This window comes from Phocoena sinus, chromosome 11, assembly GCF_008692025.1.
Source record: "Phocoena sinus isolate mPhoSin1 chromosome 11, mPhoSin1.pri, whole genome shotgun sequence".
NCBI lineage: Eukaryota > Metazoa > Chordata > Mammalia > Artiodactyla > Phocoenidae > Phocoena > Phocoena sinus.
In genome coordinates this window covers 59,886,019-59,910,391 of record NC_045773.1, presented here as the reverse complement: position 1 = coordinate 59,910,391, position 24,373 = coordinate 59,886,019, and the positions used below count along the sequence as shown (strand labels likewise).

Below are 24,373 nucleotides of genomic sequence, written 5' to 3'. Positions count from 1 at the left end.
AGGTGCAAAGGCAATTCAAATGAAAACTATTCTTTTCAGCAGCTGGTCCTGGAACAATGGTATTATACATATGCATACCTCACATCATATACAAAAATGAATTCTAAATGGACCACAGACCTAAAATTAAAACCTAATTTTAAAAATTTCAGAAGAAAACAAACAAGAATATTTGTAATCTTGCTTAGATACTCCACCACCAAAAAAAAAAAAATTGATAAATTAGACTTCATCAACTGTAAGAACTTCCCTTTGAAAGACAATTTTAAGAAAATGGAAAGAAAAGCCATAGACTGGGAGAAAATATTTGCAAATCACATATCTGTTAAGGACTTGTACCCAGAATAAATAAACAATTTTCAAAATTCGATAAGAAAATAAATAACTCATTTAAATAACAGACAGAAGGTCTTAACAGACACTACCAGTGAAGACAAACCGATGGCAAAGGAACACATAAAAAGATGCTCGACATTATTACGTTATTAGTCATTAGGTTAATGCAAATTAAGATTACAACGCAGGGGACTTCCCTGGTGGTGCAGTGAATAAGAGACTCCGAGCTCCGAATGCAGGGGGCCTGGGTTCGATCCCTGGTCAGGGAACTAGATCCCACATGCATGCCACAACTAAGGAGCCCTGAAGCTGCAACTAAGGAACCCACCTGCCGCAACTAAGATCTGGTGCAACCAAATAAATAAATACATATTTTTGAAAAATATCACAATGCAGGGCTTCCCTGGTGGCGCAGTGGTTGAGAGTCCGCCTGCCGATGCAGGGGACGCGGGTTCGTGGCCCGGTCCAGGAGGATCCCACATGCCGCGGAGCAGCTGGGCCCGTGAGCCATGGCCACTGGGCCTGCGCATCCGGAGCCTGTGCTCTGCAACGGGAGAGGCCACAACAGTGAGAGGCCCGCGTACCGCAAAAAAAAAAAAAAAAAAAAAAAAAATCACAATGCAATATCACTACATACCTATTAGAGTATCTTAAATGGAAAAGACCATCCCCTCAACAATTACCGAAATGAAGGGCATGAGCACATTTGGGCTCTAGGCACATACGTGTTGCTGTTTACCAAGAACTTAACTGAAAAACTCCCAACGGCAACCTATGACAGTGCGTTTCTATTGAACTCTTACCAGCAGACTAGGAAAATCGTTTTTTTTTTTTTGCGGTATATCTCTTTGATATAGAGAACCAGCTTCATATCTCACACCTGGCACAGGGGTTTCTGGATACATCATTTAGTATCTATCTTAATTTGTAGTTCCCAAGTTACCAAGACCTTTGCAGTCCAGACCTAATGTTGAACTCTTTACACGCGGCCCTATAATTGCCTTTGACCCTATCAGAACAGTTTCACTGACATTTCACCTACCTAAACCCTTCCTTAAAATCTCATAACTCCATTCCTTTGTCTCCCGAGGTTATTCCGCTGTATGGCCTCGCTCACTGCAGGCCAGGGTCAGAATCATAAAGGTGATTCTGTGGGAATACAGGTTCGTCGGACTACAGGTGATCTTAGGCTGATGGGGAAAGGAGGAAAAGCTTTACATGTCCTCAGATAATACCTGTTTTCACACATTTTATCTGTTCACAATCGTTTGTGTTTTTTAAAGAAAACGGTTGGTCATGATTTCACTAGTAAGCATTTTAACACCATCGATCTATTATATAAGCCACAATTTTGTTCTAAAACAGAAAACAGAGAAGTTGGGAGAGAAAGGTCACCTAATGATTCCACTTGAGCAGCAGAAGCTTCTCGAGGAGCGCATGCGCAGTAGCTCAGTCTTTCCGCGCCCCTCCGCGCGCGGAGCGGTCTCGGCGCGGCCGGAACTACAGTTCCCAGCGGCCCGCGCGGCGGACGAGGGTGTCCGGAACTCTGGGAGGGAGGCCAGGTCCCACGGGCCTACTGGGCCGCTGCTCAGGGGAAGCGGTTTGCAGCCCATTCTGTCGCCGGTGGCGGAGGCGGCGGCGGGGAGCTGGAAGACCCAGGGTCGGAGGTGAGTAGCGGGCTGGGTCCGGCCTTGTGAAGAGTCCGGGGGGTGCTGGGCCGTACCTGGGGTCTGGGGGGCTTACGGGGCCTGGGGAGCTTAGGGTGTCTGGGGCCTAGGAGGCCAGGGGGTCTGGGGGCCTGGGCCTGGAGGGCTTGGGATCTGGGGCCTGGCGGACTAGGGGCCTGGGGGTCTGGAGGCCTAGAGTTTGGGGCCTGGAGTCTGGGGCCTGGGGACCTAGTGGGCCTGGGGGAGAGGGCCCCGCAGCAACAGTGGCCGCCCGGCTCGGGGACCGCTGCTCGGCGCGGGCGCGGCGTGGGTTCCGAGGCCGACTGCCTCTTGGGGGAGCGTGCTGCTTGCTCCTCGGGGAGAAGGGATGCGGAGGGGCCCCTGCGGTTCCACGGACGCGAGCTCGGGCTCGCGGAGGCTGGGGCTCCGTTAGGTCTCCGCGAGAGCTTTCCTTCTTCGTTCCCTTAGGAAAAATCTCCTGTAAGTGCGGGGTTGTTTAGATAACCGTGTTTTGGCTTACTTTTATAGATAATAGAATGTGTCCCTCCAGCTGGGCCTGAGGCGTCCGAGTCAACACCCGAGGAAAATGAAGATGACATTCAGTTTGTTAGTGTAAGTAGCGACGATATTCGGGTTTTTCCGAGTCAGAGACTATGCGTGATAAGCCGTGATGTGATTACCTCTCACCTGTTTGTTCTTCATGCAGCAAACGTGTGTGAATGTCTGATAGGGACTGTACACTGTGGAGTAGGGCATAGGAGTAGGGAATTTGCCCGAAGAGGTGTCTGAGCAGCCCCAGTAGGCATCACAAAGTCTGTGGCCTGCGGTGCGTGTTGTACCCTGAATCTCGCCTCTCCCCCTGCATTTAGAGCCATTCATGTACGCAGAGGGTTGTGGTCTCCTAAGAGTGCTTTGAAATGAGACAAGAGTAACTTCTAAAAGATAGCACACAGGTTAGGGAGAAGGGTGGCTAGTGATGAGGAATGAGGTAGAAAACCAGAAGGGCTGCAGGAACTCAACTTCTGAGCCTGTGTGTCTCCATAACGTGAAGGCGGGTGGCTTGAAGACTTCACTAAGCTCCGAGCTCATCCTGTTACAGCACAGTCCAGCAGGCGAGGTTCACAATGAAGGGCCCGTATCACCAGGAGCATCCTGTATCTTTCTGTTTTTATTCCCTTCGGACAGTAGTTTTCAAGCATTAGTAAGTAGAAGTGTGTGGATTCCCGGACCTCACTCCAGACTTATGGAATCAGAAATGGGAGGTGGGGCCCGGGAATCTTGATGTTGGTGCAAATGCAGGGGTGTATGAAGCTGTGAACACACTTTATAAATCATTGGTTGCAAAAACTGAAGGGGGTGCTATGATACATTTGAGGATAATTTCCACCCCACACTGTTAAAGTTTTACAAAGGCTCTGCTTAAAGTAGTATCTTAGTTAGCTAGAAAATATTTCTACTGTGAACGACTGTTTTTGAATATTGTGGTTAGTTGAGGTTTGCTGTTAAAGGTGTATAATCTTTTTTAAAGGTTTGCGTGTTTAATGTTTGTGTGTTTCTTAGTTACTGTAGGTTTACGGCAACCATGTAATTGACTTGTTTTTATTTTTATATTTTTTTTCAGTTTTTTTTGACATCTTTATTGGAGTATAATTGCTTTACAGTGGTGTGTTAGTTTCTGCTTTATAACAAAGTGAATCAGCTATACATACACATATATCCCCATATCTCCTTCCTCTTGCAAATGACTTGTTTTTAAATCAAACAAAATTCCCTCCCTAAAGGTTGTGGTAACATTGTTTTTATGTTCTAGTAGGGTTATATAGAAATTCTTTAAAAAGATCAAGATCATTTCCTTGACATTCTTCGCCACAATAGTGCATGTAGTACTTTTTTCTTGACACTTGAACTTTTATAAATTTGGGGATACCAAGAAGGATTGTATGCTGACTTTGCCTCCCCATGTGGTGGGGAGTAAGTGATGTAGCTGTGGAAATTGAAGAGCCATGATGTCTGTTTTTGTACTGAAAAACATTGGGAAAGAGGATTGCAGGGGTCATTAGGAAAAATAATTTAGGTTCTTCCTGACCGTGGTATAAAGACAATGAATAGGATACGATGACCTTGATGGTGTTTTGTGCAGCTCTAGCTAGGCGTGACACAAGTGTTTATGATTTGTGTGCTTTATTTTGAGAAACACAGTAGGATTCTACAAAATTAAGGTTGGAGAAATAAATGGGTGTAATTTTGTGTCATACTCTCAGGATTAAATGCATAATCATGTTGTAAATTCTGACTAAGTTAATATATTAGCTTGTGTTAAGGTGAGGTTTAGAAATCTTAATTTAAATTTTATTTTAAATATAGAGAATTTTTTGTATCTTTGCATCCAGAGTAGTGTACATCCAGCTTGATAGAACCTCTTAGAAATAGCCTTGTTTACAATTAGAGGATTGAAGATTTGACAGCTCAATAAGAAATGAATTATATGCACTGAGTGGAATTGCAGTACGAGAAGAATCTAGTAAAAATATTCCTGTTGCATTTAAATGGTACCACATAAAAATGATCAGTTAATTCTCCTTTAAACTACATTCAGATCAGAATTTACTTCCTCTCACCCCATCCTATGCTGGGTTCCATTAGGATGTGTTTATTACTATGTTTCTTATAGTACCATCCAAAAAAGATGAAATGCTACTGGGTACAATGCTCTGCTTGAGGGTTCTCAGATACAAAAAAATTTTTGTGTTCTTTTTATATCTTTTATCAAGAATGTTACTACTTGACGTATTCTGGTTTGGATTTCTTAGTTTTTTCGTATAAATCGTATTTTCCAGCCTCAGTCTGCATTATGGCACAGCATCCTCTTTGTATGCTGCCATATATATAAGCCCCAAACTAAACACAGTATGCTGAAAGAAAGGAATGATGAAAATTGGGGAGTACAGAAAGAGCTCTTATCTTTGGAGTAAATTTTCCTGAAGTGCAGTGTGCATACAGAAGAGGGCACTTGCTTATTATTCTCCTTGCCCTCACTCTACTTTAGCATTAAATTACCATTTGTCTGCATTGGTTTTCTTCTTAACTGATCATCCCACATTTCATACTCTCTTAATCTTCTCCTTTTTTTTAAAAAAAATAATTAGCAGTTCAAGTTTATTTTTTATTTTTTAAAATATTTATTTATTTGGCTGTGCTGGGTCTTAGTTGCGGCATGCGGGATCTTTTTTTAGTTGTGGCACACAGGATCTTTAGTTGAGGCACATGGGATCTTTAGTTATGGCATGTGGAATCTAGCTCCCTGACCAGGGATTGAACCTGGGCCCCCTACATTGGAAGCATGGAGTCTTAGGGAAGTCCTGTCTCCTAATCTTCTTGAAGCACAGCTTTAATGTGGTTCCCGTCTCAACACTACTAGTTGATTCCTTTGCCTGTAAAATAAAATCTAGGTTTTCAACTGGGGTATTTATGGCCTGGTCTATGTTGAAGGTAGTATGTGTGTAAAGAAAAGATTGAAGAGATTTGATATTTGGTTGCGTAAGGATATGGAGGATGAAGCAGAGATACCAAAGAACTCCATGCTTTTGAGCTTAGATATGTAAAAGATTATTGATAACCATCCCAGTTAAAAAATACTGTGTACCGTGATATCTGTGTGTTTTTAACATTATCCCTGGTCTATTTCCCATTTCCAAAGGAGTACATGGCTTTTTCCCTCTATATAGATTTAGGCTCTTTTTGGGTTTTGTCGTCATTGCATATTGGTCTTCTCTGAATCTTTACCACTGCTGGTTCTGTTTCTGATTATTTTGCACCACCGGTGAGGCCACCTCTTCACAGGAAATCTTGCTAATTCCAACCAAAAAACCCCTAGTGATTGTAAAGGCACATTTGGTTTGAATGATTGTTAATGACTTGTAAATTTGCTGACTTCCTTTTTAGGAGGGACCATCAAGACCTGTTCTTGAATACATTGATCTGGTCTGTGGTGATGATAAAGAGCGTAGCACCTATCATAGTGATGTAAGTATATTATATTTGTGTTTCTTCAGTTGTGTCATTAAGTGCAGTGTGTGCTGGAGGTGGCTTGAACTGGCTTGCAAGAATTGTTTGTTAAATTTGAGCTGATTGTTAAACATAGCCATTCTTAAAAATTCAAGTATAACTCAGCCATAAGAAAGAATGAAATAATGCCATTTGCAGCAACATGGATAGACCTAGAGATTATCATACTAAGTGAAGTATGTCAGAAGGAGAAAGACAAACACCATATGATACCACTTATATATGGAATCTAAAATATGATACAAATGGAATTATTTACAAAACAGAAACAGACTCACAGATATAGAAAACAAATTTATGGTTACCGAAGGGGAAAGATAGGGGAGGGATGAATTAGGAGTTAGGAATTTGCAGATACAAACTACTGTATATAAAGTAGATAAACAACAAGGTCCTACTGTATGTTGTAATAACCTATAATGGAAAAGAATGTGAAAAAGAATATATATAACTGAATCACTTTGCTGTACACCAGAAACTAACATAACGTTGTAAATCAACTATACATCAATTTAAAAATTCAAGTATATAAAAACTTAAAGGTAAACTATTGTGGATTGTCTAAGTCTAAGGAATCACATTTCAAATATGTTGAACAACCAATCATTGAAGAAAAGCCATCATGTTCATCAAAGGAAGAAATGGATAATCTTGTGCTTGCAGATTGTTGGAATGAAAAACAAGCATTTATGTTTACAGAACAGTACAAATGGCTTGAAATAAAAGAAAGTAAATTAGGATGTAAGGATTGCTCAACAGTTCGGCATTTGGGATTGAAAGCAGAAAAGCATGTCCATGTGTCCAAGGAGTGGATTGCATATTTAGTAACCCCTAACGGCAGTAATAAAACTACTAGACAAGCTTCTCTGCAAAAAAAAATTAGGGAACATGATGTTTCTAAAGCCCATGGTAAAATTCAGGATTTGTTAAAGGAATCAATTAATGACTCAGTTTCTAATTTAGTGCATAAACAAAGTAATAAAAATATTGATGCTACTGTGAAAGTTTTCAATACTGTTTATAGTTTAATAAAACATAATAGACCTTTATCTGATATTGAAGGGGCAATAGAATTACAAGAGAAAAATGGAGAGGTCAGTTGTTTAAATACACGATACGGTGCAACAAGAATAGCAAAGCATATTGCAAAAGAAATAAAGATAACGATATTTAAGAATATTATAGAAGAAAATGCCAAAGTCTGTATTGTAATTGATGAGTCATCCACAGTTTCAAAGAAAAGGACCTTCGTGATTTATCTCCAGTGCACAGTTCAGTCGGTTCCTGCACCCGTTATGTTATTTGTTGCTTTGAAAGAATTGGTGTCAACCACAGCAGAGTGTATTTTCAATACATTATTGAGTACTTTAAATGATTGTGGTTTCACTAATGAATATTTGAAAGCAAATTTAATTGCATTTTGTTCTGATGGTGCTAATACAGTGCTGGGAAGAAAGTCTGGAGTAGCTACAAAGGTGTTAGAAAATTTTCCTGAAATCATTATTTGGAACTGTTTTAAACCATCGATTGCACTTGTCCCTTGATGATTCAATATCTGAAATAAAACAGTGAATAATTTAAAAATATTTCTCCATAAAATTTATTCTAATTATCATCAATCTAATAAAAATCAAAACAAGCTTTTAGAAAATGTAGCTAAAGATCTTGAAATTGAAATTGTTAAAATTGGCCGGATAATGGGACCAAAATGGGCAGCATGTAGTTTACAAGCTGCTGCTGCTGTATGGCGTGCATATCCTGTATTATATATGCATTTTTCTCATTCTCATTCTGGTTTGGCAAAGAGATTAGCTAACATTAATTTCTTGCAAGACCTTGCTTTAATGATTGACATTCTTGAAGAATTTTCACTACTTTCAACTGCATTACAGTCAAGCTCAGCTAACATTCAGAAAGCACAAAAATTGATCAAACGTACCATAAAAGCCTTGGAAAATTTAAAAATTGGTGCTGGAAAGCATGAATCTCAAATTGAAGGTTTGATTAAGTCAGATATGTTTAAAGATATTCCATTTAATAAAAATAATAAATTTAATGCCCTTCCTAGGAACATGTTACTAGAAAATATAATTCAACACATGAACTTACATCTTTTATCTGACAGGAACCATGATGAAAGTATTTTTAATTATTTTGATTTGCTAGAACCTTCTACATGGCCTTATGAAGAAATAACTTCACCATGGATAACTGGTGAAAAAAATTATTTCATTTGTGTGAAATTTTAAAATTCGAAATTGATTTGAATGATTTTTGGGAATTTGTAAATAATAATGTAAAGTCAAACAATGTTTCAATTCCTACAAAAAGCTAAAAAGATAGTTAGCACCATTGCAGTCAATAGTGCTGAAGCTGAAAGAGGTTTCAATTTAATGAACATAATTTGTACAAGGGTGAGAAATAGTTTAACAGTAGGTCATATATCAGATTTAATGACTATAAGTTTGTTGGGAAAAGAGTTAGCTGATTGGGATGCAACTCCCTTTGTAAGATCCTGGTCAAATTGCAATCACAGATTAGCTACAGATACAAGAGTTCGACAAAAGTCAACAAAAGTCTATGGGAATCAGTTGGCTATATGGAACGTACAATAAAGAGTATTGTGTGGGAATTCCCTGGTTAGGTCTTGGCGCTTTCACTGCCATGGCCTGGGTTCAATGCCTGGTCAAGGAACTAAGGTCCTGCAAGCCGCGTGGTGCGGCCAAAGAGAAAAGAGTATTGTATATGATTTTATCATTTGTAAATTGTATGCTGCACATTTTTTAAATGCATACATTTTTATTTCAAAAGCCAGTTGTTAAACATTATTCAGCACGTTGCTGTTTAAAAGGCATTCTCCAAAGAGATAAAGTTGATTGTTTTTAGGAGCAATGGGTTTTTAGAGGTTGGTCCATGTCTGCTAGAGTGAGCCAAATACATATTTCAGGGAATCCTGTACAGAACATCCAACAATTCCATTTTTGCTTTTTAAAATTTTTTTGTGAGGATACGAAAGAGTAATATAACCCAAATAACTTCTAAGCCCTGGAAGTTATATCAAATAAAAGAGAAATGGAATAAAAACTGCAAGCCTTGTGACTTTTGTCTTTCTCATTTCCATATCTGCACTATCTAATATGGTAACCACTAGGACCATGTGGCTATTAAGCATTTGAAATGAGTTCAGTAGGACTAAGAAAGTAGATTTTTAAATTAATTTTAATTAAACATAAAAACTAAAGCAGTGTGAAATATTTTTGTTGAACTCAACTTATTTTTTTTAAAAATACATTTAACTTTGTTATCTTGCTTAAGGTGTGATTGTTGGAATGTGCTTGTCAGACTCCATGTGCTATGTCTGGTATTATATATAAACATCACTGATTGAGTTGGTGTTGGATTCAATGTAAATTATTTTTTACTATGAATCAATGTAACGTAGTGTATTTATCTGAATATTTTATGCGGACAACTGGAATTACAGTGATACTTCTGTAAATCATAGTTGGTAATTGATATACTTGTTTTAGTTTAGACATGAATATGAACGAACTTTAAATTTTAAAATGAAGGCATACTGAAAAAGCAACAAGTAGAACTGCAGAAGCTAGTCCTACAACTGGGACAGTAAACAAAGACTGGAAGAAGGTATGTTGCAGATTTCACAGTGAATGACGATTGCAGTTTGTTGTGGCAGAGAAAAACAAGCTATAACTTAACAAAAAATAAGACAGTAAAGTAACAATATTGAGACAGTTCCAGCAAATGCATAATGAATGAGTGAATGAAGTTACCTTTCAAAAGTCAAAAAAGAATTGAAATTTAGTCGCCTGAAATCACAATGAAATGTCCAACAGAATTTTTTTGAACAACTTTTAAAAGGATTGAGTTTGTTAAGTTTGGCCAGATATAAAACAGCTTGGATTCTTGCATGAAAAAGAATTAGTTTTAGATATAGATGGAAAGTAAAGTTCATTATTTCAGTTATAGAAATTGTTAGAAATTTATGAGTTAAAGCCTAAAAACATCTTATAAAAAAAGTACAGAGTCTTCAGTTGTCACCAAATGTTGCTTGTAGAATATAGGAACTTTTAACAATATTAAAGATTAATTGATTCAAAATCTGAAAAATTACAAGTACTTTTCTTTAGCTTTAGATGAGTTATGTAATAGAAAATGTGCTGTCCAAGTAATACTTGGAGTGCATTTTGTCTCATAGGACTTAAAAATTTACAAAGAAATAATTTCAATTCATGGCCTGTATAGCTATATTTTAATCTTTAAATTATCAAGAGTTTCATCTAGATGAGAAAAAAGTACTTCTTGTCACAATAAATGGCATTCCAGCTAGGTTAGGTCAAAAGTCAGATTTCATTGGAATTTTTAAATGAGCTTGGTGTTTCCCCTATTTCTTCATTCCACTGTATGATACAGTTTGAGAGTACTTGTGCTCAGTTTTCTGAAATGATCTCTATGATGCTGTCATGGGTACAGTTGTTACGTGTTAAGTGCTATGAGTCAACATCAGCTTACAGGATTGCTGAACAGATTAAAAGACAATGAATTTAGTGATTTGTGTACTCTGCCAGTTGGTTGAATTGTGGAAAAGTTCTACAAAACTTACTGTACCGTTAACACCAGTTCAAGATGTTCTTGCAACAACAGAAATGCTAGCCAAATATTAAAATAATCAAAGAGAAAATTGGGCCGTTTGTTTTCTGCTTAGTATTACACAGAATATGAATGATCTAAATTTGAAGCTCCAAGTAAGGGAAAAAGCCTACTTGTGCTACCTAGACAAGTACTAGAATTTATTTATTTATTAAAGAAAAAATTTTAAAATATTTATTTATCTTTGGCTGCATTGGATCTACATTGCTGTGCGCGGGCTTTCTCTAGTTGCAGTGAGCAGGAGCCACTCTTCGTTGCGGTGCGTGGGCTTCTCATTGCGGTGGCTTCTCTTGCTGGGGAGCACGGGCTCTAGGCACGTGGGCTTTGTTGCTCTGCAGTACGTGGGATCTTCTCGGACCAGGGCTCCAACCCGTGTTCCCTGCATTGGCAGACGGATTCTTAACAACTGCGCCACTAGGGAAGCCTCTAGAATTTATTTTGAAATTGAAACTTTAAAAAATAAAAGTCAGAATAACTTTACACATTTTTCTAATATGAATTGGTATGCATAAGATTTTAACTGTTTTTGACAGGTAAATTTGCTACAAAAACTACAAGAAAAATTTGAAAAATGTTACTTATTGATAAGTTTAAAGTTGCTTTTCAGTTTACTCAGTAACTCTGACTTCAGTGTTAGCAATACTGAGCTGACACAAGATTTATTGAATTTACTTAACTTGGACAAATGTAGTTTTCAAACTGATGTGCTTTTGCTCTGAAGGCAAATCAATTTTTTAAAAACAGATAAACAGGATTTTTCCAGTGTGGATTTAAAAAGTAAAGGAAAAATTTTCTTTCAGGTACTGGCAAACTTAAATGTGTTTGGAACAGTATGGGTATGTGAATCTACTTTTTTCAAGTGTAAGTTTTATGAAATTTATGTATAGATCAAGTATTTGTGATGAAAAAGGCATTCAGATTAATTGAGATGAGCTTTAAGTATAAAATACACATCAGATTTTAAAGACTTAGCATGTAAATCATCCCCATTAATAACTATACTGATAACATGTTGAAATAATATTTTGGAAAAACTGAGTTAAATAAAATATTAAAATTAAATACATCTATTTATTTTAACTTTACAATTACATATGTAATTAGAATTACATTATAATTCTATTGGACAGTACTCTGTATCTGATGGTACTCTCAAATCTGGGTTTCTCTAATCCAGACCTCACTCTTGACCTCAAGATCCATAGTCAACTGCCTTATCATTTTCACGTGTTGTCCCATAGGTATCCAAGCTGAATAGGTCCAAAGCTGAACTTATGCCTCACCATATGTGTTTTGGAGAATGGCATGACTATCCACCTAGTTTCTCAAACTTGAAACTTAGAAGATATTTGAAACCTTTTCTTTATCTTGCCTTTTCTCTCTCACCTTTTAAATATCTCTGAATCTATATTTTCCTCGCTGTCATCACTGCCCTTGTTTCTCTTGCTTAGAGTACAATAATAACTTCATAACAAGTCTCACTACCTTCATTCTTGTCCCTTCCTAATCCATCCTCCACAGTAACTCAGAAATGGCTATTCTGAAATAGACATTTATTCTTATAACTTTTATTGGTCAAGAAGACATTCAGACTCATGACAGAAAACCCAACTAAATCACTTGAATGGACTTATCATTTTGAATAACAAGAAATCTGGAGATGGCTGCAGGCTTTGCTTGAGTAGCTCAGTGGTATCATTGCTGTGTTACCTGGGATGATTTTGGCCTTTCCCTTAGGGTTATAGCATGACTGGCACAGTTTTACACATGCTGGATTTAAGGCAAGAAGGCAAGGGGTGGAACAAGCCCTGGATATCAAAAAATCAAAAGGTTTGCCAGAAGCCTTTTCAAGTAGATTTGCATTTTACTGGCAAGAACTGTATCAATGTGGCCATCCCTCATTGCAGTAGAGGCTTGGAATGTGATTTTTTACCTTTCCTAGCTTCTATAATAAAGGTAAGCAAGGGGGGCAAGGGGAGTGGATGGTAGTTTAGCCAGTCTGTGAGGTTTACCATTTTTCTCCCCTACTGAAAATCCTTCACTAGTTCCCCACTTTCTTCAAGATAGTAAAGTTCAACCTTTCTGGTTTCCTTATAATAAGAGTTCATTTTTTTTGTCATTTTCCCCTACTAGGTAGTGAGTTTCTTGAAAAGAGTCCATAACCCTGGTTATTAGCAATGTCTAGCACATAGTAGAAGCTCAGTAAATGCTTGCATAGTATTGGACATTTCCTACATATCAGTTCATTTTTATGAATCGTTTACATCTCCAAATATTCCTATTTCCCAGTGAACTTCTAAGGGAAATAAAGATACTCTTCTGTTTTAAATTTCAGGTATATAGTTACGCCTTATATAACCTTTCATGTTTACTTTGGAGAGAAATTGAGGTACTCTTAAAAATGAGTTGAAAATATTTCCTGTTTTTTTAATATTGTAGAGATTTTCAGGGTTTGGACAGAGAATTTTCAACAAGATTTTTATATTTAGCATTTTTTAAAAATTGCAATTGATAGTGTGAAAAACAAAAACATCTTATAACCAACTTACCTTATAATCAGTACTGCTACCTGGTTTATTGCTTAAGTTTGTGTTTTAATTTACAAGCATGTTGGTGCCAAGTGATATTTCTTTACTTGTCCTGAGTTAATGAGGAAGGTGAGGAACAGTCTTAATATGAAATTTATATTCATCCACATTAGAGGAAAATGGTGCACTTTGGTAATCCTCAAGTTTTGAGAAGTGGTGCAGATTTGACCAAAAAGCATGAGAAATGGTTAAATAGGCAAATATAAAATACCATTTTTTTCTTGTTAATTTCTTTAAAAGAAAGCAAAAGTTGTAACATTATTTTGTCATTTGTACTAGACACATGACAATTAGAGCAGGGGTCCCCAACCCCTGGGCCATGGACTGATACTGGTCCGTAGCCTGTTATGAACTGGGCCGCACAGGAGGACATGAGCGGCGGGTGAGCGAGCAAAGCTTCATTTGCCACTCCCCATTGCTTGCATTACCGCCTGAACCACCCCCAACACACACACAATACCCGCCCCCCCCAGCCGACCGCCGTGGAAAAATTGTTTTCCACAAAACCGGTTCCTGGTGCCAAAAAGGTTGGGGACCGCTGAACTAGAGCATAAAATAGTAGGGGTTAGGTATAGTGAAGTATATGGTTGCAAAGTTTCTATGTATTACATGAAGTGGTACAATATTAACTACATAAAAAGGAAAGATTGTATAACTAAAAAATATAAATAAAATGGAAGTTTTAAAAATGTTTAAATATTTTTTTAAAAGGCAGGAAAAGGTACAGAAGAACAAAACAGTGCGTACAAACAAAACTTACAATTATGTTTAAATATAGCCATAACAATAATTACATTAAATAATAATGGTCTGGACGTCCCTGGTGGTGCAGTGGTTAGGAATCTGCCTGCCAATGCATGGGACACGGGTTTGAGCCCTGGTCCGGGAGGATCCCTTATGCCACAGAGCAACTAAGCCTGTGTGCCACAACTGCTGAGCTTGCATTCTAGAGCCTGTGAGCCACAGCTGCTGAGCCCACGTGCCACAACTACTGAGGCCTACACGCCTAGAGCCTGTGCTCCGAAACACAAGAAGCCACTGCAATGGAAAGCCCTCACACCACAATGAAGAGTAGCCCCCGGTCGCCACAACTAGAGAAGGCCCACACATGGCAACGAAGACCCAACGCAACCAAAAATAAATTTATAAAAAAAAAAAAAATGGTCTAAACACACCAGTTAATAAGGCAGAGATGAACCAAAATGAATAAATAGCAAGACCCAATAATGTGTGCCTAGAGGAGATAGATATAAAATCAAAAGTTGAGGGTAAATAGATGGGGAATGTACTTTGGGATTCTTCCTGCTATGTACTAGAAACCCTGAACATTGTTTATAAACGTAAGAAGACTGAAAGATGGAGAGAAGGCAGACCAGCTATGAACGTTAGAACTCACAGAATGATAGAATGGTGAGTTCCCTGAGTTTTCTGTTTGCCTCATATCTCAGGCTTGGAGCTGAAGAAGCTAGCAACCTGGAAATGCCAATGGATGCAGACAAGAAAGCCCTGCAAAAAGCCTGTCTTCTCTTCAAAAGATCAGGGAGGGGCAGGTTAGCAAGACAGAAGACATATTATTTTACACAATAACCTCTCTGCTTCAGCCAAATACCACAGAGAACACTGCAGCTTCACCCAAACCACCAAAGGCCAAGTGGGGAGCCTGGACTTCCACCTTTGCCAGCTTATAATGAAGTACCACTGGCCTGAATCCCATCCCACTGGGCTGATGTCAGAGGAGGCCTCATGGAGAGTCCTGACGTTTACCTTTGGTCAGCATTAAGGAGCCCCTTCCCCCAACTTCAGGTATTAACAGAAGCTAACTAGGGAGCTTGGACTTCTTTACTACCTGGTAGTAACCAGGCAACAAACAACATCCCCCTTTCTGCTCCTAAAGTGGTGTCAGCGGAAACCAACTGAAGCAGAAAGTTTATGATCTAGAGTCTCATAATATAATAACCAATATGTCTATGTCTGTTTCAATAAAAAGTCACATGTCATTCCTAGAACCAGGAATATCTTGAGTGAAAAAGACAGTAGATACCAACACTGAGCTGCCATAGATGCTAGAATTATCTGACACAGATTTTAAAGCTTCAACAAGAAATTAAGACGCGTTTTTGAAACGAATGAAAACATAGAATGTCTCTGCACAAAAAAGAGGAAGTCTCAGCAAAGAAGTAGAAGATATAAAGAACCAAATGGAAATTTTAGTAATGAAAAATACAATAACCAAAATAAAAAACTTAATGGATTGGCTCAAGAGAGGAATGGATGGGACAGAGGAAGGAATCAGTGAAGTTGAAGGTAAACAATAGAAATTACACAATCTGAACAAGAGAGGAAATAGACTGGGGAAAAAAAGAATCCAGCCACAGGTACCTGTGGGACTCTAACAAAGAAGCTAATATTCATGTCATCAGAGAACCAGAAGGAAAGGAGGAGGGCAGGGCTAGAAAAGTAAGATACATTGTCTGAAAACTTTCCCCATTGAGCAAAGACAAATCTCAATTCAAGAAGCTGAATGAATTTAAGAAATCCACACCAGTTACAAAGTCAGACTTTGTAAAACTAAAGACAGAAGTCTTGACCGCACTGAGGAAGAAAGGCACCTTACATGTAGAGAAAAATAGACAGAAGAGGCCAGAAAGAGGCACAACATTTTTCAAATACTGACAGAACTGTCAACATAGATTATCTGGTGAAAATATCTTTCAGGAATGAAGGAGAAATCAAAACATTCTCAGGTGAAGGAAAACTAAGGAAATTTGTCATCAACAGACCAATGCTAAAATGAACCTTTAAGGGAAGTTCTGTAAACAAACCATTAAAGGAGGAATCTGGGAACATCAGGAAGGAAGAAAATATAGTAAGTAAAAAGGGTAAGCATGAAGCAGTATTGTGTTGTTTGAAAGTGGACTTAGATTTGTTGTAAATATATGTTGCAAACACTAGAGAAACCACTAAAATTAAAAAAAAAATTTTTTAAGTATAATTGATATGCTAAGAAGATAAAATAGGATCATATAAAATGCTCAATTAAAACCAGAGAAGGGAGAAAAGATTGGAAAACAAAAACAAAAGCAAAAACAAAAAAAAGGGGACTTCCTGGTGGTCCAGTGATAAAGAATCTGCCTTCCAGTGACTGGGACACAGTTTTGATATCTGGTTGGGGAACTAAGATCCCTCGTGCTGTGTGGCAGCTAAGCCCACATGTCACAACTACTGAGCTCGCCCGCCTCAACGAGAGAGCCTACGAGCTGCAGACTACAGAGCCCACATGCTTTGGAGCCTGCACCACAATTAGAGAGAGAAAGCCTGCACATTTCAACTAGAGAGAAGCCTGCGTGCTGCAACGAAGACCCAATGCAGCCAAAAAAATAAATGAAATAAATATTTTTTTAAAAAACAAAAAAAGAAGAAAGAACAAGGTAACACGTAGAAAAGTTACAAATGTAGTGTATGTTAATCTGTCTATACCAATAGTCACTTTGTTTTCTTATTTTTATTTTTGGCCACACCACACGGCTTGCGGGATCCTAGTTCCCCAACCAGGGATTGAACCTGGGCCCCCTGCAGTGGGAGTACAGGGTCCTAACCACTGGACCGCCAGTGAATTCCCCCAATAGTCGCTTTAAATGTGAATGGTCAAAATATACTAATTAAAAGAGATTGTCGAGTAGATTAAAAAAAGTAAGAATCAACTGTGTGTTTTCTACAAGAAATATTTAGGTATAAATCCAACAAAATATGTGTAAGGGAATATATGTGTTAGGAAATATATATGTAAGGAAAAATTGTGTACAGAAATGTATGAGGAAAACTAAAATTCTGAAGAAAGAAATCCAAGAAGATCTAAGTAAGTAGAGAGATATTATGGGTTCATGGATAGCAAGACTCAATATTGTTAAGATATCAGTTCTTCCAATTTGATTTGTAGATTCAGTGTAATCCAGATGAGAATTCTAGCAGGTTACTTTGTGGATATCAACAAACTGATTCTAAAGTTTATATGGCAAAGCAAAGACCCAGAATAGCCAACACTGTATTGAAGAAAAAGAGCAAAGTTGGAGGAGTGACTACCCAGCTTCATGACTCACCAAAAAATGACAATTTGGTAGTGACAGAGTGGGCAAATAGATAATGGAACAGAACACAGGACCCAGAAATGGATCCACAAACATACAATCAGCTGACCTTTGACAGGAGCAAAAGCAATTCAACAAAGAAAGGGTAGTCTTTTCAACAAATGGTGCTGAAACCACCAAACATCCACATGCACAAGAGTGCTGTGGTGCTTCCAGAGCATAGAGTACTACTCAGCAGTAAGGAGGAACAGATTTTTGTTATTTAAAACAACTTAATTATTCTGAGTGACAGAAGTCAATCTCAAAGGATTACGTATCGTATGATTCCATTTGTATAACATTCTTGAAATGACAAAATTCTTAAGATTAAGGAGTTGAGGTTAAGGAGGTGGCGAGGATGTCAGGGAAGTGAGTGTGACTGTAAAAGGACAGTGGTAGGGATCTGTGGTGATGGAAATATTCTGTATCTTGACTGTGTCACTCAGTATCCTGGTTGTGATATTATACTATAGTTTTGCAAGATTCACCAAGGGAACACTGAGAAGAAGATACATGGTGTCTCTGGGTATTGAAATCCTTACAACTGCATGTGAATCTAAATTATCTCAAAAATAAATTCAATTAAAAAAGAAAAAGCCCTCATCTAGACATACTTCATGAGTTAGTCAAATACAGCACTGACCAGTAGTATATGGCTGTATTTTTTTCTCTTCTAGGCTGGTTAACTCAACAGAACCCTAAGTGTAATTACACTTCGTTACCCCTATATATTCCTTTTGGTGGGGGGGGCAGGCTGTTTTCCTATAGTCATTATTAGGAAAGAATATAAACCAAAAAATCACCATAATTTCTACAAATTTTAACGTGTCCAAGAGCCTAGCAACCCATGCCCCATGCCCTGTGATAGACTGTGTCCTCCACCCAGTACTGAGTTCAAGGTAGCTGTCATTGGTCTAGTCTTGAAGGGACGACTTAAAGATGATCTAGGGCTTCCCTGGTGGCGCAGTGGTTGAGAGTCCGCCTGCCGATGCAGGGGACGCGGGTTCGTGCCCCGGTCCGGGAGGATCCCACATGCCGCGGAGCGGCTGGGCCCGTGAGCCATGGCCGCTGGGCCTGTGCGTCCGGAGCCTGTGCTCCGCAACGGGAGAGGCCACAGCAGTGAGAGGCCCGCGTATCGCAAAAAAAAAAAAAAAAAAGATGATCTAGTAGGATCTCTTTTGTACACAGCGAAACTGAAGTTTCAAGAGGTTAAATGAATTGCCATAATCACAGAGTTTGTCATGAACAGATAACCAACACTTAACCATATCGTTTTTTGTATTTACTATACAGTATTTTGAAACTGTGATTTTAAATCATGTTCTGCCTTTTAATATCTACATGACCTTGAAGAACTGATCTTTCAACAAGGATAATATACTAACCTCATAAATGGTTCCAGGTTTTGTGGGGCTTATTGCTTATTGAATTTGGCAAGCTCTTTAAGAAAACCTCCACAAAACTATGAATACAGTATTAGATGCAATTTGAAATATTATTTAGACCAAGGTAAGCACACATATTGTCTTTTCATTTGACAACTTTGTAATATACTTTTCTATAGTAATATGAGTAATAGGAAGCTCATTTTGAGTATCTTTTACATAGTTGATGGAAATTTGCTTTTTATTTCTGACAGTTTACAGAGGTTTCTTTCAAATTCTCAACCATTTCTTAGTAATACGGTGTAATTTTTTTTGATTGTTGTCAAATTTGAGGAAACTTCTATTGAGTTTCTTTGAAATCTGAGCTGTAAGACTTTGGTGCATTTTAAATTTTCTACAGAATGAGTGCTCTTAAATATTCTTCAGGTTGACCACATTCAGAGTATTTCTAGAAGACATCCCAAACTGAGATGGCCAGCAATAATGTAATTAATTACACATGGAAGAGATTACAAAACACAAAAGTATGTCCCAGTCAACCCTTAATAAAATCTTAGAAGTGCTCACTGCCACTTTATGGAGGAGCAGGAGAAGGCACAAAGGAGCAGTTGAAGTGGAAAGAGACAGCGCTCTTAATGATTAAAATGTGTGATTTTTGTAAATTTTACAAAAACATAACCATGTGAACATATTTCTAGGGCCCCTTTGTTGGAAGGTATCCAATGCAAGTAAACTGTTAGCTTTACACTAATTCTGCCACAACCTCGTTCGTTGGGTTTGTTAGCTTTAAATGAGGTAAGGGAGGCTTGGACATTTTCCAGAAACTTAACAAGCAATCAATAAATGTGACTTGAAGAATAACAGAATAGTTGATAACTTTTTAAAGATGATGGTTATGTGTGGGTGTACTGGGGGTTCATTTTACTTTGTGTTTTAAAACTTTTGTAATACTTTTTTTTAATGTCACTTGAGATAAAAATATATCTAAAATACTTTAGTTTCTATGGTGGAATTCCTCTGAATAAATTATACAGTTCCCAATTCTCCTCATGAATAATAGTTATTAATAATTTGCATTTTTGAGCAAAAGTAGATATAGTAGATATCTACTAATATAAAAATAGATATAAAAATAACATGTAACTATTAAAAGTATTATAAAACTGCCATAAATTTGCCCTGTTTTTTTAAATTTGCTTTTTATGGGTTTTACAGGTACCTGAAACAAAAGCACCTTCAGTTGTAAGTCTTAACATTGGATCTTGTTGGAGACTCTGCAGCCTCCCTGGCAGTGAGCACAAGGACAGGTGCAGTGACAGGCTGGGAGACACCCATGACATCGCTGGGCTGTGCTGATCGGAGCACAAACTCATGAAGAAGCTGCAAGTAGATTCCACCCTCAGTACAAGTGACGCATCAAACCAGAGAATTTCTAGCAGGCCCATGAGCATGCAATATCTTGGAAATACGCATTTCCCCATCCCCAAATAAAATAGGTATACTGAAAAAATTTAAGTATATTCCTGCCTCAAACCAAATTCCAGAAAAAAATTAAAGATGGAGTAAAGAGCTAAAAGTGAAGCCATATCAGAAAAGTAAACAGTGGTGGATATTTTTATGTTCTCTAAAGGAAAAGGACTTCCTAAGTCTATAGTTAGTGCAGCAAAAGTGCCAAAGAAAAATTTATTAACATCTGAGTTCCTGCCCTGTGTTCTGCGTCCTCCGTGGAGATGACAGTCTCACAGAGAGTTCTACCCTGTGCTGGAATGTGCGCTCAGTGTTTTCATCTGTTCTATGACAATGTTTTTCTGTGAATGGCTTTCTTGCGTTTGACAATTTTGCAGCTCCTTCCCACATTTTTTCTTACAAAATCACTTACCGATGCTGTGCCATAGCCTTTCATGAACACTTGTTTCTTAATGACTTGGTTTTTCCCAGCTCAGCTATTTGCATCTGGGTTTGTGGATGGTAGGAGTCAGTGGTCTCTTTGCTTCACAGAGACCACTGACTCGCTACTGTGGCTCTTCTGAGGAATGTTTTGTGTAGCCCTGCTTCCTCTGTCGTCTGACCCAGGCTCAGTCGGAGAGGACTTGTCACTGGTCCTGCATCCCCAGGTCCTTCACCAGCACAGCAGACAGAGGACAGAGCCCCTGCTCTTCCAGATGAGCCCTGCACCTCAGGGGGTATGTTTTTGCTGGACCTTTCTGAGATCTGCTGCCGGGAGCCCTCCAAATACTCTCTGTGCCTGTTCTCTCTGCATCTGACTTCTGCTGAAGTCACTTCTGCTCACCTCCCCCCTCAGTTGTTAGATTTACAGATTCTAGATTTTGCATTTCTGGAGGAGTTTCTGCCTTTCAGGAAGTATACTTGCCTGGTAGTTTCTGAGATCTGCCACTCATGAGGCCCCTTGACATTTCCTTTGCATTTTCTGTTTAATTTTAATTGCGTTTCTTTACAGTTTTTATTTTATTTTATTTTATTTATTTATATTTCTTTTTGGCTGTGTTGGGTCCTCGTTGCTATACGCAGGCTTCCTCTAGTTGCAGCGAGCAGGGGGCCTACTCTTTGTTGTGGTGTGCAGGCTTCTTATTGCAGTCGCTTCTCTTGTTGCAGAGCACGGGCTCTAGGCACGCGGGCTCAGCAGTTGTGTCTCGCAGGCTCTGGAGCGCAGGCTTAGTAGTTGTGGTGCACGGGCTTAGTTGCTTCGTGGCGTGTGGGATCTTCCTGGACCAGGGCTTGAACCTGTGTCCCCTACATTGGCAGGCGGATTCTTAACCACTGTTGCCACCAGGCAAGTCCATGTTTCTTTAGAGTTTTGCAGATTTTTTCTGTCACCTGTTTGCTGAGAAAGTGGGGCATTTAAAAAGAATCTTTATTTGGTTACTTATTTGTTATTTTTCCTCATTGTTTTGTTTGCTTTCTCAGAGGAGGAGTAAAGAGGTAGCAAGGTTACCAGCGTTTATACCAGAGTTACATCTACTGTTGCTATTTGGATGCCCAGTGCAACTTTGATTCTCCTTCTTTTACTCAGAACCTGTGTCCTCATACTCCTTGGGGCTCTTGTAATCTTTGTCTCTGATATACTGGAATTGGAAGAACATGTGCCTGTTGTTTAGCTTTTTAAATTTATTGTACTGGGTACATGATGGATCTCTCAAATCTGGGAAAATTTATTTTATTACTTTTTATACAAATTATAATGTTCTCCCACCCTTCAGTTTATCTCTTTCTGGAAGTCCAATTATCCTGGAAATCCAGTTACCTTGAACTGAATCTCTTTGTCTTATATCTTTTTCTGCAATTTTTTGTGAGTCTCCCAAGCTGCTTTTTCTGTTTCTGGGACATTTCCTTGCCTATGTAAATTCCAGCCATCTATTGAATTTTTAATTTCAACTATCAGAACTCTAATTTCCAAGACCTATTTCTTGTTCCCTGATTATTTCTTTTTCATTAAAATACTATGTTTATTTCTGGATGCCCTTTATCCCTCTAGAAAAAAATTCTTTTAAATATTATTTTCTGGGCAGTATCTGTTTCACGGAACCAAGATCTCTTTTTCTCGTTACCTTAGATTTACTTTTTCTCCCCAGGGCCTTTCCATTTGATCCTTGGATGTTCTTTCATATTTAAATGTTATGGGGAACTTCACTCTTGAATCGCTGGGTAGAAAGCTGTCTTGGGTAGTTATCCTACGTATCAGTCTTGAGACTGAGTCCTTTGTTTGGTGCTGCTGTTAATACTTTGCACATGTGACAGCGAAAAGGGGCTGGAAGTGACCGTGTTCCCAAAACAGACTTTCAGTGAATTCTTTTTTCAGCTCTCACTCATGCTCACAACTGCACCTGGTTTCCTGGGCCCTGGATGTCTCCTTTTAACTTAATGCAGAGAATGTCTTGGGAGTAGAGATGTGGAGATGTGTAGGAGGAGGGATTTATGGCTCCTGCATGCAGTCTTTCAACCTCTCTTTGTTATATGGAACCTTATCTACATCATCCATTATACCAGGTCAGTTCTGAGCCCCTCCTGGGTTTTCTGGGGCAAACTGGTTTGCTTCCTCTGCCCTGTGAAATCAGTTACTACTCTATTTAATTTCTCACAAATTTTTTTCAAATGGCTGATGCAGATAGTACCAGATAATACACTGTTAAGGTTGTATGGATCAAATGAAGTTATATGTGTAAGATGCAAAATACAGCACCTGGCATGGAGTAATCATTCTATAAATGGTAGTTATACATGTAAAATGACCTCTCAAAATCCCAGATTACTTCCCAAGATGATGAAGACAAAAGAAAAATCTCTGTTGCTGTCTTTGTGGACTTATTTAATTTTTATATTCATCTTGAAAAAAAAATTGCGGGAGAAATGAAATGAAATCGTACTTTAATTTGCCATTTTAATGTCTTAATTACTAGAGGTTATAACACCTGATAATTATAACTCAAAATTCTTTGTTTTTTAAGAATATTTTGACTATTTTTATAAGTTTATTAGTCCAGATGAGGTTTTGTTTTTTAATTTATTTTTGGCTGCGTTGGGTCTTCGTTGCTGTGTGCGGGCTTTCTCTAGTTGTGATGAGTGGGGGCTACTCTTGTTGTGGTGCGGGCTTCTCATTGCAGTGGCTTCTCTTGTTGCAGAGCACGGGCTCTAGGCACATGGGCTTTAGTAGTTGTGGCACGCAGGCTCAGTAGTTGTGGCTCAAGGGCTTAGTTGCTCCGCGGCACGAGGTATCTTCCGGGACAAGGGCTCGAACCCGTGTCCCCTGCATTGTCAGGGGGATTCTTAACCACTATGCCACCAGGGAAGCCCCCAGATTAGTTTTATGATCATTTTGATTGGAATTACACTTAAGTAGTTTTCAAATTGAGAAAGAAGTTATATCTCTGCAAAACTGATTCTTCCAATTCAGGAACAAGGTCAGCTTAAATTATAGCTTTTCTTTTTTTAGTAAATATTTGCATTTTTTTTCATATAGGTCTTACACACGAATTTAAATCCTACGTTTTTTATATTTTGTAGGTTGTTGCTCTAAACATTTTTTTCTGTTATTTGTTTTGTTTTATTGAAGTGTAGTTGATCTATAATGTCATGTTAGTTTCATATATACAGCAAAGTGATTCAGTTTTACATATATATACTTTTTTAGATTTTTTTTCCATTATAGGTTATTACAAGATATTGAATATAGCTCCGTGTGCTATACAGTAGGACCTTGTTGTTTATCTATTTTATATATTACTATATAATAATGTATATTATTATATATATATAATGTATGTATATCTGTTCATCACAAACTCCTAATTTATCCCTTCACCCTTTCCCCTTTGGTAACCATAAGTTTGTTTTCTATGTTAGTGAATGTGTTTCTGTTTTGTAAATAAGTTCATTTGTATCTTTTTTTTTTTAGATTCCACAAATGAGTGATATCATATATTTGTCTTTCTCTGACTTACTTCACTTAGTATGATAATCTCTAGGTCCATCCATGTTTCTGCAAATGGCATTATCTCATTCTCTTTTATGACTGAGTAATA

At 38.2% G+C, this 24,373-nt stretch overlaps 1 long non-coding RNA gene across 6 annotated transcripts; it reads left to right on the top strand.

Moving 5' to 3' along the window:
- Positions 1 to 1,866: 1,866 nt before the first annotated feature.
- LOC116762526 lies at positions 1,867 to 23,212 on the top strand. 6 transcript variants are annotated; one of them, XR_004352270.1, is made up of 6 exons: positions 1,867 to 2,003; positions 2,532 to 2,615; positions 5,946 to 6,026; positions 9,599 to 9,716; positions 16,043 to 16,193; positions 20,052 to 21,340. It is a non-coding gene; the product is annotated as an uncharacterized LOC116762526 (long non-coding RNA). The 6 variants fall into 6 exon arrangements; XR_004352271.1 differs by having other exon boundaries at positions 16,043 to 16,206; XR_004352272.1 differs by lacking the exon at positions 16,043 to 16,193 and adding an exon at positions 11,540 to 11,600.
- Positions 23,213 to 24,373: the final 1,161 nt, after the last annotated feature.